This window comes from Canis lupus, chromosome 11, assembly GCF_003254725.2.
Source record: "Canis lupus dingo isolate Sandy chromosome 11, ASM325472v2, whole genome shotgun sequence".
Classification (NCBI taxonomy): Eukaryota; Metazoa; Chordata; class Mammalia; order Carnivora; family Canidae; genus Canis; species Canis lupus.
This window is the reverse complement of record NC_064253.1, coordinates 26722577-26737044: the sequence shown is the minus strand read 5'-3', so window position 1 is coordinate 26737044 and position 14468 is coordinate 26722577.

Here is a 14468-nt window from a genome sequence, read left to right as displayed (position 1 = left end):
GTTGGGAGATTTTGATTACTGATTCAATTTCTTTGCTGGTTATGGATCTGCTCAAGTTCTCTATTTCTTCCTGTATCAGTTTTGGTAGTTTGTATGTTTCTAGGATTTTATCCATTTCTTCCAGGTTGGCCAGTTGGTTGGCATGTAATTTTTCCACAATATTCTCTTATGATTGTTTATATTTCTGTGGGGTGTTTGTTGTGACCTCTCCTCTATCACTCATGACTTTATTTATGCAGGCCCTTCATCTCTTGTGATAGTCTTTGTTTTTATTTATTTATTTATTTATTTATTTATTTATTTATTTATTTATTTATAATATTTTTTATTGGAGTTTGATTTGCCAACATATAGTATAAAACCCAGTGCTCATCCTGTCAAGTGCCCTCCTCAGTGCCCATCACCCAGTCACCCCATCATCCCTCTCACCTCTCTTTCCACAACCCTTTGTTCATTTCCCAGAGTTATGAGTCTCTCATGTTCTGTCTCCCTCACTGATATTTTCATTCATTTTCTCTCCTTTCCCCTTTATTCCCTTTTACTATTTCTTAGATTCCCTGAATGAGTGAAACCATATAATGATTGTCTTTTTCCAATTCACTTCACTCAGCATAATACCCTCCAGTTCCATCCATGTCGAGGCAAATGGTGGGTATCTATCCTCTCTAATGGTTGAGTAATATTCCATTGTATATATAGACCACATCTTCTTTATCCATTCACCTTTCCATGGACACCAAGGCTCCTTCCACAGTTTAGCTATTGTGGACATTGCTGCTATAAACATCGGGGTGCAGGTGTCTCGGCTTTTCACTGTATCTGTATCTTTGGGGTAAATCCTCAGCAGTGCAATTGCTGGGTCGTAGGGCAGTTCCATTTTTAACTCTTTGAGGAACCTCCACATAGTTTTCCAGAGTGGCTGTACTAGTTCACATTCCCACCAACAGTGCAAGAGGGTTCCTCTATCCACATCTTCTCCAACATTTGTTGTTTCCTCTCTTGTTAATTTTCCCCATTCTCACTGGTGTGAGGTGGTATCTCATTGTGGTTTTGATTTGTATTTCCCTGATGGCAAGTGATGCAGAGCATTTTCTCATGTGCTTGTTGGCCATGTCTATGTCTTCCTCTGTGAGATTTCTCTTCATGTCTTTTGCCCATTTCATGATTGGATTGTTTGTTTCTTTGGTGTTGAGTTTAAGAAGTTCTTTATAGATCTTGGATACTAGCCCTTTATCTGATATGTCATTTGCAAATATCTTCTCTCATTTTGTAGATTGTCTTTTAGTTTTGCTGACTGTTTCTTTTGCTGTGCAGAAGCTTTTTATTTTGGTTCAGTCCCAATAATTCAGTTTTGCTTTGTTTTCCTTGCCTTCATAGATGTATCTTGCAAGAAGTTGCTGTGGCCAAGTTAAAAAAGGGTGTTGCCTGTGTTCTCCTCTAGGATTTTGATGGATTCATGTCTTACATTTAGGTCTTTCATCCATTTTGAGTTTATGTTTGTGTATGGTGTAAGAGAATGGTCTAGTTTCATTCTTCTGCACATGGCTGTCCAATTTTCCCAACACCATTTTTTGAAGAGGCTTTTATCATGTGGATAGTCTTTTCTGCTTTGTTGAATATTAGTTGCCAATAGAGTTGAAGGCCCATATCTGGGTTCTCTCTTCTGTTCCATTGATCTATGTATCTGTAATGTGCCAGCACACAGTCTTGATGATCACAGCTTTGTGATCTGGCATTGTGATGCCCCCAGCTCTGATTTTCTTTTTTTAATATTCCCCTGGCTATTCAGGGTCTTTTCTGATTCCACACAAATCTTAAGATGATTTGTTCCAACTCTCTGAAGAAAGTCCATGGTATTTTGATAGGGATTGCATTATATGTGCAAATTGCCCTGGGTAGCATTGACATTTTCACAATATTAATTCTTCCAATCCATGAACATGGAATATTTTTCATCTCTTTGTGTCTTCCTCAATATCTTTCAGAAGTGTCCTGTAGTCTTGAGGGCAAAGATCCTTTACCTCTTTGGTTAGGTTTATTCCTAGGTATCTTATGCTGCTTTTAGGTGCAATTGTAAATGGGATTGATTCCTGAATTTCTCTTTCTTCAGTTTCATTGTTAGTACATACAAATGCCACTGTTTTCTGGGGCATTGTTTCCTGCCCCACTGCCGAATTGCTGTATGAGTTCTAGCAATCTTGGGGTGGAGTATTTTGGGTTTTCTATGTGCAGTATCATGTCATCTGCGAAGAGGGAGAGTTTGACTACTTCTTTGCTAATTTGAATGCCTTTTTTTTTTAGAGCATGTGCCAAGTTTATTTATTTTTATTTTTTTTATTGGAGTTCAATTTGCCAACATATAGCATAACACCCAGGGCTCATCCCATCAAGCGCCTTCCTCAGTCCCCGTCACCCAGTCATCCCCACCCCCCGCCCACCTCCCTTTCCACCACCCGTTGTTTGTTTCCCAGAGTTAGGAGTCTCTCATGTTCTGTCTCCCTTTCTGATATTTCCCACTCACTTTTTCTCCTTTCCCCTTTATTTCCTTTCACTATTTATTATATTCCCCAAATGAATGAGACCATATAATGTTTGTCCTTCTCCGATTGACTTATTTCACTCAGCATAATACCCTCCAGTTCCATCCACGTCGAAGCAAATGGTGGGTATTTGTCGTTTCTAATGGCTGAGTAATATTCCATTGTATACATAGACCACATCTTTTTTATCCATTCATCTTTTGATGGACACTGAGGCTCCTTCCACAGTTTGGCTATTGTGGATATTGCTGCTATAAACAACGGGGAGCAGGTGTCCTGGAGTTTCACTTCATCTGTATCTTTGGGGTAAATACCGAGCAGTGCAATTGCTGGGTTGTAGGAAGATCTATTTTTAACCCTTTGAGGAACCTCCACACAGTTTTCCAGAGTGGCTGTACTAGTTCACATCCCCTCCAACAGTGCAAGAGAGTTCCCTTTCTCCACATCTTCTCCAACATTTGTTGTTTCCTGCTTTGTTAATTTTTCCCCATCCTCACTGGTGTGGGTGGTATCTCATTGTGGTTTTTGTTTTTGTTTTTTTAATTTATTTTTTTAATAAATTTATTTTTTATTGGTGTTCAATTTGCCAACATACAGAATAACACCCAGTGCTCATCCCGTCAAGTGCCCGTCACCCAGTCACCCCATCCCCACCCTCCTCCCCTTCCACCACCCCTAGTTCGTTTCCCAGAGTTAGGAGTCTTTATGTTCTGTCTCCCTTTCTGATATTTCCCACACATTTATTCTCCCTTACCTTCTATTCCCTTTCACTATTATTTATATTCCCCAAATGAATGAGAACATATAATGTTTGTCCTTCGCCGATTGACTTACTTCACTCAGCATAATATCCTCCAGTTCCATCCACGTTGAAGCAAATGGTGGGTATTTGTCGTTTCTAATGGCTGAGTAATATTCCATTGTATACATAAACCACATCTTCTTTATCCATTCATCTTTCGTTGGACACCGAGGCTCCTTCCACAGTTTGGCTATTGTGGACATTGCTGCTAGAAACATCGGGGTGCAGGTGTCCCAGTGTTTCATTGCATCGGTATCTTTGGGGTAAATCCCCAACAGTGCAATTGCTGGGTTGTAGGGCAGGTCTATTTTTAACTCTTTGAGGAATCTTCACACAGTTTTCCAGAGTGGCTGCACCAGTTCACATTCCCACCAACAGTGTAAGAGAGTGTTCCCTTTCCTCCGCATCCTCTCCAACATTCGTTGTTTCCTCTCTTGTTAATTTTCCCCATTCTCACTGGTGTGAGGTGGTATCTCATTGTGGTTTTGATTTGTATCTCCCTGATGGCAAGTGATGCAGAGCATTTTCTCATGTGCATGTTGGCCATGTCTATGTCTTCCTCTGTGAGATTTCTCTTCATGTCTTTTGCCCATTTCATGATTGGATTGTTTGTTTCTTTGGTGTTGAGTTTAAGAAGTTCTTTATAGATCTTGGAAACTAGCCCTTTATCTGATACGTCATTTGCAAATATCTTCTCCCATTCTGTAGGTTGTCCTTTAGTTTTGTTGACTGTATCCTTTGCTGTGCAAAAGCTTCTTATCTTGCTGAAGTCCCAATAGTTCATTTTTGCTTTTGTTTCTTTTGCCTTCGTGGATGTATCTTGCAAGAAGTTACTGTGGCTGAGTTCAAAAAGGGTGTTGCCTGTGTTCTCCTCTAGGATTTTGATGGAATCTTGTCTCACATTTAGATCTTTCATACATTTTGAGTTTATCTTTGTGTATGGTGAAAGAGAGTGGTCTAGTTTCATTCTTCTGCATGTGGATGTCCAATTTTCCCAGCACCATTTATTGAAGAGACTGTCTTTCTTCCAATGGATAGTCTTTCCTCCTTTATCGAATATTAGTTGACCATAAAGTTCAGGGTCCACTTCTGGGTTCTCTATTCTGTTCCACTGATCTATGTGTCTGTTTTTGTGCCAGTACCACACTGTCTTGATGACCACAGCTTTGTAGTACAACCTGAAATCTGGCATTGTGATGCCCCCAGATATGGTTTTCTTTTTTAAAATTCCCCTGGCTATTCGGGGTCTTTTCTGATTCCACACAAACCTTAAAATAATTTGTTCTAACTCTCTGAAGAAAGCCCATGGTATTTTGATGGGGATTGCATTAAACGTGTAAATTGCCCTGGGTAACATTGACGTTTTCACAATATTAATTCTGCCAATCCATGAGCATGGAATATTTTTCCATCTCTTTGTGTGTTCCTCAATTTCTTTCAGAAGTGTTCTATAGTTTTTAGGGTATAGATCCTTTACCTCTTTGGTTAGGTTTATTCCTAGGTATCTTATGCTTTTGGGTGCAATTGTAAATGGGATTGACTCCTTCATTTCTCTTTCTTCAGTCTCATTGTTAGTGTATAGAAATGCCATTGATTTCTGGGCATTGATTTTGTATCCTGTCACGCTACCAAATTGCTGTATGAGTTCTAGCAATCTCGGGGTGGAGGCTTTTGGATTTTCTATGTAGAGTATCATGTCATCTGAGAAGAGGGAGAGTTTGACTTTTTCTTTGCCAATTTGAATGCCTTTAATGTCTTTTTGTTGTCTGATTGCTTAGGCTAGGACTTCCAGTACTATGTTGAATAGCAGTGGTGAGAGTGGACATCCCTGTCTTGTTCCTGATCTTAGGGGAAAGGCTCCCAGTGCTTCCCCATTGAGAATGATATTTGCTGTGGGCTTTTCGTAGATGGCTTTTAAGATGTTGAGGTATGTTCCCTCTATCCCTACACTCTGAAGAGTTTTGATCAGGAATGAATGCTATATTTTGTCAAATGCTTTCTCTGCATCTAATGAGAGGATCTTATGGTTCTTGGTTTTTCTCTTGCTGATATGATGAATCACATTGATTGTTTTAAAGAGTTAATCTTTATTAACTCTCTTCTTCTGCTGGGTATAGGGTCTATTTGCTGTTTTTTCTGTAGCTCCTTTATATGTAAGGTTAGCTTTTGTATTTGAGTTCTTGAGTGTTGAACCAGCCTTGTGTCCCGGGGATAAATCCTACTTGGTCATGGTGAATAATTTTCTTAATGTATTGTTGGATCCTATTGGCTAGTATCTTGTTGAGAATTTTTGCTTCCATGTTCATCAGGGATATTGGTGGGTAATTCTCCTTTTTGGTGGGGTCTTTGGTTTTGGAATTAAGGTGATGCTGGCCTCATAGAACGAATTTGGAAGTACTCTATCTCTTTCTATCTTTCCAAACAGTTTAGTAGAATAGGTATGGTTTCTTCTTTAAACATTTGATAGAATTCCCCTGGGAAGCCATCTGGCCCTGGACTTTTGTGTCTTGGGAGGTTTTTGATGACTGCTTCAATTTCCTCCCTGGTTATTGGCCTGTTCAGGTTTTCTATTTCTTCCTGTTCCAGTTTTGGTAGTTTGTGGCTTTCCAGGAATGTGTCCATTTCTTCTAGATGGCCTAATTTATTGGCGTATAGCTGTTCATAATATGTTTTTAAAATCGTTTGTATTTCCTTGGTGTTGGTAGTGATCTCTCCTTTCTCATTCATGATTTTATTAATTTGAGTCTTCTCTCTCTTCTTTTTAAAAAGGTTGGCTAATGGTTTATGTATCTTATTAATTCTTTCAAAGAACCAACTCCTGGTTCTGTTGATCTGTTCCACAGTTCTTCTGGTCTCGATTTCGTTGAGTTCTGCTCGAATCTTTATTAACTCTCTTCCTCTGCTGGGTGTAGGGTCTATTTGCTGTTTTTTCTCTAGCTCCTTTATGTGTAAGGTTAGCTTTTGTATTTGAGTTCTTTCCAGTTTTTGAATGGATGCTTGTTTTGCGATGTATTTCCCCCTTAGGACTGCTTTTGCTGCATCCCAAAGTTTTTGAACAGTTGTATCTTCATTCTCATTAGTTTCCATGAAACTTTTTAATTCTTCCTTAATTTTCTGGTTGACCCTTTCATCTTTTAGCAGGATGGTCCTTAACCTCCACGTGTTTGAGGTCCTTCCACACTTCTTGTTGTGATTTAGTTCTAATTTCAAGGCATTACGGTCTGAGAATATGCAGGGGATGATCCCAGTCTTTTGGTTTCGGTTCAGACCCAATTTGTGACCCAGTATGTGGTCTATTCTGGAGAAAGTTCCATGTGCACTTGAGAGGAATGTGTATTCAGTTGAGTTTGGATAAAGTTCTGTAGATATCTGTGAAATCCATCTGGTCCAGTGTATCATTTAAAGCTCTCGTTTCTTTGGAGATGTTGTGCTTAGAAGACCTATCGAGTATAGAAAGAGCTAGATTGAAGTCACCAAGTATAAGTGTATTATTATCTAAGTATTTCTTCACTTTGGTTATTAATTGATTGATATATTTGGCAGCTCCCACATTTGGGGCATATATATTGAGGATTGTTAAGTCCTCTTGTTGGATAGATCCTGTAAGTATCATATAGTGTCCCTCTTCATCTCTCACTACAGTCTTCGGGGTAAATTCTAGTTTATCTGATATAAGGATGGCTACCCCTGCTTTCTTTTGAGGACCATTTGAATGGTAAATGGTTCTCCAACCTTTTATTTTCAGGCTGTAGGTGTCCTTCTGTCTAAAATGAGTCTCTTGTAGACAGCGAATAGATGGGTCCTGCTTTTTTTATCCAGCCTGAAACCCTGCGCCTTTTAATGGGGTCATTAAGCCCGTTCATGTTCAGAGTTACTATTGAAAGGTATGAGTTTAGTGTCATCATGATATCTATTCAGTCCCTGTTTTTGTGGATTGTTTCTTTGGATTTCCTCTTTCTTTTACAGAGTCCTCCTTAATATTTCTTGCAGAGCTGGTTTGGTGGTCACATATTCTTTCAGTTTCTGCCTATCTTGGAAGCTCTTTATCTCTCCTTCTATTCTGAAATAGAGCCTTGCTGGATAAAGTTTTCTTGGCTGCATGTTCTTCTCATTTGGGACCTGAATATATCCTGCCAGCCCTTTCTGGCATGCCAGGTTTCTGTGGAGAGGTCTGCTGTTAATCTAATATTTCTCCCCATGTAAGTTAGGGATCTCTTGTCTCTTGCTGCTTTAAGGATTTTCTCTTTATCTTTGGAATTTGCAAGTTTCACTATTAAATGCTGAGGTGTTGGGTTTTTATTGATTTTAGGGGGAGATCTCTCTATCTCTTGGATGTGAATGCCTGTTTCCCTCCCCAAATTAGGGAAGTTCTGAGCTTCGATTTGTTCAAATACATATTCTGGTCCTCTGTCCCTTTTGGCGCCCTCTGGAACCCCAATAAAATGTAGATTTTTCCTTCTGAGGCTGTCATTTATTTCCCTTAACCTTTCCTCATGGTTTTTTAATTGTCTTTCCCTTTTTTTTCAGCTTCCTTCCTTGCCATCAAGTTGTCTTCTAGGTCACTCACTCTTTCTTCTACCTCATTAACCCTCATCGTTAGGACCTCCAGTTTGGATTGCATCTCATTGAATTGATTTTTAATTTCAGCCTGATTATATCTAAATTCTGCAGTCATGAAGTCTCTTGAATCCTTTATGCTTTTTTCCAGAGCCACCAGTAGCTTTATAATTGTGCTTCTGATTTGGCTTTCTGACATCGAATTGTAATCCAAATTCTGTAACTCTGTGGTGGGGAGTACTGTTTCTGATTTTCTTTTGTGGTGAGTTCTTCTTTCTAGTCATTTTGCTCAGTGCAGAGTGGCTAAAAATGAGTTGTACTGGAAAAAGGAAGAAAAAAAAAAGGAGGAAGAAAAAGGACAAACAACAAACAAGCAAAGAAAAAATAAGGAGGGGGTACCCTCTGGTTCTATATACTGTAAATCCCTGCACTTTCCCTGGAGCTTCACAGCGCTGCTGGGTGGAGAACTTGCTCTTCCCCGTCCTTCCAGCTGGTCTTCTGGGGCGGGGCCTGCTGTGCCGGTTCTCAGGTGTGTGCACCTGGGGAGATGCTCCGCCCCTGCCGGTGCCGGGCTCAGCGGGAGCTGCTGACCCCGTGAGGCCCCGTCCCCTGGCGGCCCCGCCCCTCCCAGGCGCAGGGTGACCCAGGAGGGACAACCCCCCTGGCGGCGGCCGGGTCCCCAGCCCCGGCGTCAGCTCCCGCGGTACCGACCGCAGCTCCCCGTCCGCACTGGCCTGGATGCTCCGGGGCGGGGGGCGCGGCCCCGCACAGCTCGGGGGCGCCCGGCGGCGGCGGCAGGAGCGTCCCCGCCGTCCCGGGCCCTGCCCGCCTCCCCGCCTCCCCGTCCCGGGGGGAGCGCAGGGTCCCGGCCGTGTCCCCCGCGCCCTGGGCTCCGGGGCCTGCGCTGCTGGGGTCGCTCCCGGGGCCGCGGCTCCCGAAGGCAGCAGGGCGCAGCCCCCTCCGCCCGGAGCCCCCGCCCGCCCGCCCGCCCGGCTGCTCCCCGAGGCCCCGCCGGGCGCTCCAGCCCTTTCCCGCGCTCGGCCCGCGGGGTGTGGGGCGCCCTGCCCCGGGCGCACGTCCTGCCAGTGACCCCGGGAGGCTGGAGGCCCCACTGCCCACCCTGAGATCCTGCCCGAGTTCCTGCGAGCCCCTTTCCGTCCAGGAAGATTGGTAAAGTTCCTGATTCTCCAGGACTGGGCTTTCCTGTCCTGGGGGCTCCCGCCCCCCAGCCTTAGCCCGGCTCCTCGCGGGGCCCCTCCCCCACTGGATTCTTTCTTATTTTTATTTTTTCCGCCTTCACCTTGTTAGAAGTACAAACTCTTCCCTCTGTAGTGTGCCAGCTGTTCTCTCTTTAAATCTCAGGCCGAATTCGTAGGTGTTCAGGATGATTTGAAAGTTATCTAGGTAAGTTGGTGGAGACAGGTGACTTGGGGACCCTACTCCTCTGCCATCTTCCACTCTGGTCTCTATGGAAATAGATTGAGGAGTATTTAAGAGGTAGAATCTCTGACTTAGGAAACAACTGCAAAAAAGAGAGGGATGGATAGATTTGCAAGTTGATAAGAATGTAGAATTAAAGAGTTAATACTAGCAATGCTGGAGCTGCACGTTTGCTTTGCTTTGGCTCTTCTATTGGATTTCAGCTTACCTGCAACAACTGTCATGGACATCAAATAAAATGCCTCCATGAACATGTGGATACTGGATTAACGGTTTCCTCCAGACTTCCTCTTTTCTACTTGCTTCTACTCTTCTCATTTATATAACAAATCTATAAATCTTTTTAAAAGTTTTCTACCACCTTTTCTCTTTTTCTTCTGCAACCCCTATAATATGAATGTTTATTTGCTTAATGTTGCCTAAGAGATTCTTTAGCCTACCTTCATTTTTAAAAAATTCTTTTTTTTCTTTTTGTTTTGCAGGTTGGGTGCTTTCATCTATCTTGTCTTCCAGATCTTTGATCTGTTCTTCTGCATCTGCTAATCTACTCTTGTATATTTCTAGTGTGTTTTTCATTCCAGTTATTGTATTCTTCAACTCTGATTGGTTTCTCTGTTTTCTATCTTTTTATTGAAGTTCTCACTGAGTTTACTACTCTTCTCTCTAGTCTGGTGAGTATCTTTATGATCATTGCTTTAAACTCTGTCAAACATATTGCTTATCTCCATTTCATTTAGTTCTTTTTCTGAGATTTTGTCTTATTCTTTCATCTGGAGCATATTTCTCTGTCTCCTTATTTAGCTTGATTTTGTGTTGTTTCTCTGAACTGGGTGGAATAGTTACTTAACCTTGAAGGAATAGTCTTATGTATGCTTATCCCCTGTGTAGACTGTGTTTGGTGACTTTTATGGCTGGCTGGATCTGTGTCTGGTGTGCAATGCATGCTGTGGGTCAGTTTGTGCTGGGGCTACCCAGATGAGATAGCCAGAGCTCAGGTGGGTATGGGCTGGGGGCAGTTCTGAGGCTCTCTGTGCAGAAGGTGCCCTGGCAGGATAACTGAAGCTGAAGTGGGTGCAAGCTGGGGAATCCAAAGACCCTATGTACAGAGGGCACCTTGGGAGGATAGCTGAAGCTGAAGTGTGTTTAAGCTGGGTGTTCCAGGACTCTGTGTGCAGAAGGTGCCCTGGTGGAGCAGCTGGAGCTAAAGTGGGGCACAAACCAGGGTTCCAGAGTGCTCTGCACAAGGAGTGCCTTGGTAAGACAGCTGTAGCTAAAGTGGGTGCAGGCTGAGGTGGTCCTAAGGCTCTTTGTTTAAAGGGTTCCTAGGCAAGACAGCAAAAGCTGAAATGGGTGCAAGCTGGGGTGTCCTGATGTGGGACAGCTGGAAACACCCAGAGTGCTGTGCCCTGGGGGTGCCCTAGCAAGCTATCTGAAGCCAAAGTGGGGCCTAGAGTGTCCAGAGTGCTTTATGCTTGTATTACTGTGAGGTGATGGCTGGAGCTGTAGTGAGCGCTGTCCGGGGTGTTCCAGTGCACTGCCCTGCAACTGCCTTAGTGGGATGCCTGGGGCTGGTGTGGGCTAGGGGCTCATGGTTCACTGATGCAGTCGGTGGGTTAGGGTGCATAGACCTTGCTCTTATTCATGCTATCATGGTGGAAGGGGAGCATAAAATGTGGCACCTGCCAGCCTTTCTGACCTGGAGAGAGTTTTAGTAGTTCCTTAACTATTGGTAGGGCTCTAGGCTAGTTCCTTTACAGTCTAGCTGCTCTTTGAAACCAAGGCTTTTTTGCCTCAGGGCATAGGAATCTGCCACCCTGTCTCTTATACTATTCCTTCCCACTACAGTTTGCAGTATCAGCGGTGGAGGTTCCCGTTGCTACCATGTCTCTGTCTTTCTTACGGTTTTCTTTTGTGAGTAGAAGCTCTTCTTTTGTGAGACAGGTCTCAGTTCTTCAGGAGGAATTGCTCTATAAATAGGTGTAGGTTTGGTGTGTCCTTAGAGGACATGAGCTCAGAATCTTCTATGTTGCTATCTTGGACTGGAACACCTTCAGAAAAATTTTAACAATTTACCCTCTACCAGGAGAATATGAGTTTGTTTCCCTGCATTCTCTCTCTTTTTTTAATTTTTTAAAATTTTTTATTTATTCATGATAGTCACAGAGAGAGAGAGGCAGAGACACAGGCAGAGGGAGAAGCAGGCTCCATGCACCGGGAGCCCGACGTCGGATTCGATCCGGGGTCTCCAGGATCGCGCCCTGGGCCAAAGGCAGGCGCCAAACCGCTGCGCCACCCAGGGATCCCATGTTTCCCTGCATTCTCATTAACACAAGGTGTTATCATTAGTCTTTGTCAGTTTAATAGAAAAAATTTCATCTTACAGTTTAAATTTATATTTCTAGATTACTAGTTGAACTTAAAAATAAAAAAGATCTTCATTGAACATTTGTGGCTGTGCTATTTTGTTAAATTCTATGCTCTCATTTGTACCTAGTGCCCTTCAATCCATAGTCCTCTGTTTTACTCTCTCCAGAGAGTAAACTTTTAGTATTTTGTGATGATCTTTGCCATAGTTGCTTTACTAGATCTTAGGGAGAGCTATAAGAGTGTCTACCTCCTTAACTAGATTTTCAACCCATGTTAATGTTTTTAGTCTCGTTTCACACCACTACCCACCTCTTCCTACTGCCAGAGATACCTGGTGCTGCCAATTCCCAAGCCTTTTGGTGGAATACAATGTAATTTGCTTTGATTCTTGACTTTCTCCACTGCCAGTTTAAGATTTACTTTTCTCAGGTCTTCTGAATAAGTTACTGTTCTCCCTTGTGCTTCCCATCTTCTTCATTTTTGTGGTGGTTATCTCATCTCCTAATCTTTTTTGTCCTTATAGACTATGCCTTAAAAGTATATAATTCACTCTGCTGTTATTTTACTCTTTATTGGGGGACATGGAGTTTTAACAGGGAAGTCTTGAGTTGAATTTATATCTTGAAGTTGAAAGTGTTTTGCTGGGCCTTGTTAGGTTGGTAAGTACCACAAATATTTCATAGATTCAGAATGGATATAAAGGATAGCTGTTGAAACCAGAGAGCCTTGTAGATGCTCCAGATCAGTATAAGGAAGGCTCTTTTATTGATGAAAATTCTATTTATGATTTTTTAGAATATCTCTGCACTCATATTTTTAAAGGTACCAAACAGTTGGGTTGTTCATACAAGAAACTTGTGAAGTTGCTTATTTGCATGCAGTCTAATTAACCTGACAGGTACACATTTATTATATTCATAATTCAAGTTAAACCTCTCAGGGAAATTGCAAAATATTTAATAACTGATGATGCATGAGCACAGATAATCAGAATTGTCAGTGGCTGGAATAGGGTCTAGGAGGCCTTCTGCTGGGTCATTTATATGCTGGATCATACGATGATCTGGGCCATTGGGGAGGCCTAGGAAAGGGCAGAGTGAGGGAAGAGGAATAATTTGAGGCTGAGTGAAGCTCCTATTTGTCAACTGGTATAGAGGTATTTTTATATTTTATGGTAGGTAGACCACAATGGTATATATAATTAATTATCAACTTTGAGCCTTTCCCTTTCCTCCAACCATGGTGCCCTAATGTGAATTATTTACCCTTTTAAGGATGCTGTAGATGTTACTTTAACCTATTTTTTACCTATTTTGTCTGTCACTCATTATTTCCTCTACTCAATATCTTTCCCAGCTTTCTACACATGATGGATCCCATATATTAGATTCACGATCTCACTAGTTCTGAGCCAACCCTGAAGATGGTGGTAGTCTAATCAATAACATCAGCAATCTAGCACTTGCTCTCCAACAAGAGCCCTGGCTATCTAGGTAATCCCTGAGTTGTAGCTTTCCCTTCCATCTCTCAATATTGATTTTATTAGTAGGGTGGACTTCTGCCTCAGTTTCCTTCCCCAGTATGCTTGGTACCTGATAACTTTTGGTACATCCTACTTCCTTTGGTTCCCCTCTCCCCAGTCATTTTTGTTCTCTTGCTGCAAATGGACGGATATAGCCTGAAATCATGATATAGTTCCCATGGAACACAACTGACAACTGTCACCTCGGTGCTGTTCTTTACTCCTGGATTACATTGATACTTGTTCAACTCACAGCCAAGTATTTCTATGAACTCTGGATGTTATAGTATAGGCTGTCCAGCTGCCCCCACAGGACTATATTTTATACCTTGGATTGAGCAAATTTACCACCCTAAAAAAATAGATGTTATGTTATTAAGGATGGAGGGAAGAATGACTGACAGGTTAGCTATCAAATAGCTTTTGGCACACCATACTACATACTAGCATGGAATGTTCCCAACCCAACAGGCCCTCCAAGATATCTTGTGATGAAGCTTATAGTGGGCAAATGCTACTCAGATACTCAGGGCTTCCAACTGGCTTTTTAGTACTCCTCTCTTAACTATGAGAAGACAGCCAAAGATTATCATATATATGGGGAAAACTACACACGGAGGATACCAAAGCATGTAAACAAAAAATAAGTTGGAGAAGACAGACAATGTAGGGAGAAGAAAAAAGTTTTAAAATTATCAGTATTGTCAGAGAGATAAGAGAATATTATAATCATGAAACAAGAAGAGAATACTATAAAAGTAATATTTAGGGATGCCTGGTGGCTCAGTGGTTGAGCTTCTGCCTTCAGCTCAGGGCATGATCCCGGGATCTGGGATCGAGTCCCACATTGGGCTCCCTGCAAGGAGCCTGCTTCTCCTGTTGCCTGTGTCTCTGGCTCTCTCTCTGTGTGTCTCTCATGAATAAATAAATAAAACCTTTTAAAAAAACCAAAAAAAGGAATATTTGAAGAATAAAAAAAAAGAACTCATATAAACGAAAACTATCACAAAAATGGTAAACTCAATAAAAGGATCAGGCAGTGAAATTGAAGACATATTGATTGAATATAGAGAAAAAAAAAGGAAATGAAAAAAAGAGAAAATAAAAGAACATTTAGATTCTAGCAGATCTAATGGCTGAATGTTAGAGATTTCAAAAAAGAGAACTGAGAAAGTGAGGGGGAGAAATTTGTCAGTGACATCAGTCAAGAATATTCTTCAGAACCATAGGAATCAGTTTC